Below are 2,964 nucleotides of genomic sequence, written 5' to 3'. Positions count from 1 at the left end.
TGCTTAGATTACCTTTTGGAGTCTTTCAGAGGCGCAGTTGCTTGAGCACTCAGCTGCTCCACTAGACTCACACAGAGACGCCATAGAAGACAGGCCTGGGGAACAACTTCTGGGAAGTCACAGCCTTCCCAACCGCAATGGCACATACTTCTCCTTTGCAGGCAGTGGTCATCAGAAGTTATCATGGATTTGACGACAACTGTTGTTTTGGATTTGTTTGTTTTTTTGAGATAACCTTTTGTACATTTAATCAATCCTGAATTCAATATCTAATTATTTAGTACATCCTAAGTGTCAATCTTTATTACCAATCAGTGTTGGATCTTACGAAATTCTACAAAAACACCCCTTTCTCTCACTTGAGGATACAATTCTAATTCCTGGACAACACAGGAAATGATATCTAAAATCATATATTTTATTTTTTAAAGAAGGCATATGTTAATTTATCCCTTATAAATTCAAAATATATATTATCAGAAGCATTAGCAGGAAACCTTTTTGATTAAACAGTTCTTGGCATTACACAGCAGCTCACCTTCATGGTAGAAATACCCATGCTTTTAATATCTGCTGTGTGGGAATGTGTGATGATCACTCAGAATGTGGTAGCAAAGCGTGAACTTTGGTGTAGATATAAGGCAATTCTTTTCCCTCTGTGAAAAGCCAGTATTTCATTTGATGGTGTGTTTCTTATATATCTCCAGGAACTCTGTCATATCCTATTGGGACGCCAGATGACTTGTGCTTTCTTCTGGATGTGAATGGGGACAATGTCCAATTGTGTTAGTCTGGGTACATTAGAGAAACAAATCCACAGAAACTCATAAGTATAAGGGAGAGATGTGTATGAGGGTAAGTGTACATCAAGAAAACATGCCCATTCAGTGCTGTCCAAGACCACAAGTCCAACATTAGCCCATTTGTCTGACACCAGTCCACAAAGTCCTCCTCCATCTCACAAAACACAAGAAATGACTCCAACTGCAGGAGGAAAGCCGAATCAGTGAACGTGTACACATCTCAGCACTGGCAGGGGTCTCCACGTGGCTGCTCCAGCACCCAGGGCTGCATGACGGTAGGTGGCTTCTCTTCTCTTCAGCGATATCTTGCAGGAAGTGAGCTTTGCCAGCTGAAGCAGGCTAAGGCAGCTGCACCCTGGACTGACCATCAGAAAGCAAGAGACCCGAGAACTAGAAAGGCAAGGCTCACTGAGCCATTTATCTCTCTGCCCTTCAATTAACCCCACATGTATTTATCGGCCAGGTTGGCACAATGAGCTTTAACTATCTCATCATTTAAGCTCCATTCCCGGCGGTAGCCAATCCTCCTGCCTGATCCATGACGTAGGCCATTGGGCTCCACTCATACATTATTCTCAGCCTTCCTTTGGGACTCTTTTTGTTGTTAGAGTACAAAAAGATCCCTCCATAAACCAGCATGTGGTGAACATCAGGCACTATGGAACCCACCTACTGGGCACATTGAGGTGGGGGTGGGAGCGGGATGGGAATTTCCTAAGAGGAACTTCTTCCTTTGGATGTGTCAGTGATAGCAGAATAAAAGTCCTTGGCATAGTCTTCATTGAGAATGTAGATGTTCCCTTTCTTACTTATCTTCACTTCTTTGTCCACCAAAGTGAAATTTCTGATGGCTGGATCCAGCATGAAGCAGTTGACTCCACATTCCTTGGCAAATGTCAGCATGGTGGCACTTCCTTAAAGGGCATATAGCCAGCAGCCACTAGGTTCTGACCTGGCTGCAGAGCATCCTTGTCAGATGGTTCTCCTGTTGATGTCTTTCAGCAGATGCCAAACGTGGTTCCAATGGCCACAAAAAAAAAAATCAATTTTGGGAGAACTATCCCTGGGATCAAAACAGACCACGTATTCATCCCCTTTCTCTGGTTCTTCTCTGATGGAATTTTTAAGTTCTTCCGACACAAGAACACAAGTGGCAAAAGAAGCCTTTACAATGTTACTACCAGGTCATTATATAGGACATCTTGTATCTTAACTTGATCACCTATCACGTTGGTAGAGCCAGTCATTCCATCAAGGTGAGTGGTACTTGCCTTGTACACCACAGGGGACATGGCTTTCATGGCAGTGCAGAGTGTGGTGAGCAGCTGAGTCCTCTCACCCATTTCATGGCCTGGTATACCCTCCTTCTTAGCAAAACGGGTGAGGGTGATGACATTGGTGTTGAAGGGTGCCTGGTCTGTCCTGGTGGGTCCCAGTTGCTGTGCACTGGGGTGCACTGGGAGGCAAGGGCTGGTGGCAAGAATGTGGGCAGAAGAAGGTGGCAACAGGACACACATTCTATCTCTATCTCTAAATTTTTCATAAATGTAGTAATCATTATAAATCATGAAATTATTGATAAGAATATTGTTCAGTGCAGGGTTCTGAAAGCTATTGCCCAAAGGCTAAATCTTTCCTGCCACCTGCTTTTGAAGTTAATCCTTGCTCTTTTTTTGCAAGTAGGGGTTTCCTTTCCTTATTTATACAATGCATGTCCAGATCATACTCTATTTTCATCTGCCTGGACAATTGGCTTCATCTCCCCTATGCATCAAGAAAAGCCATAAATAACTTCGACCTTGTGTTTTCCCTGACCTCTTTTCTTAGCATTTCAAATTTCTTCCTTTAGGCACTTTTTAATTTAGCCACTGACAATATGTGTTGTCATAACTATCAGAGGGACTCTGAGATCAAATGGTTTGGTTTTGAGTGCAACGTCTGAAGCTTTAGCATTCTGCATTATCAGCAAGCTGCTTTGTTCTTAGCATTTCAGTTTCTCTACCTACAAAGAAGAAGAAATAAAAATAAATCTCAGTTTACTAATAAGAAAATAAGAAAATATTTTGAACAACATATGATGCATGGTAAATGCTCAACTAATGAAAGTCATCATTGCTCTACTGAAAGTATTTATTCAAATGTGTTACTCCCTGAGCAGACT

General features: G+C 42.3%; 1 pseudogene; it reads right to left on the bottom strand.

The window, feature by feature from the left end:
- Positions 1-674: 674 nt before the first annotated feature.
- Positions 675-2,320, bottom strand: LOC101643008 (annotated as a pseudogene).
- Between the last annotated feature and the right edge of the window lie 644 nt (positions 2,321-2,964).

This window comes from Echinops telfairi, unplaced genomic scaffold (assembly GCF_000313985.2).
Source record: "Echinops telfairi isolate 266 unplaced genomic scaffold, ASM31398v2 ScPeMD7_7469;HRSCAF=8507_0, whole genome shotgun sequence".
NCBI classification, from domain to species: Eukaryota; Metazoa; Chordata; class Mammalia; order Afrosoricida; family Tenrecidae; genus Echinops; species Echinops telfairi.
The sequence above is the reverse complement of the archived record's forward strand: the minus strand, read 5'-3'. Positions and strand labels throughout refer to the sequence as shown.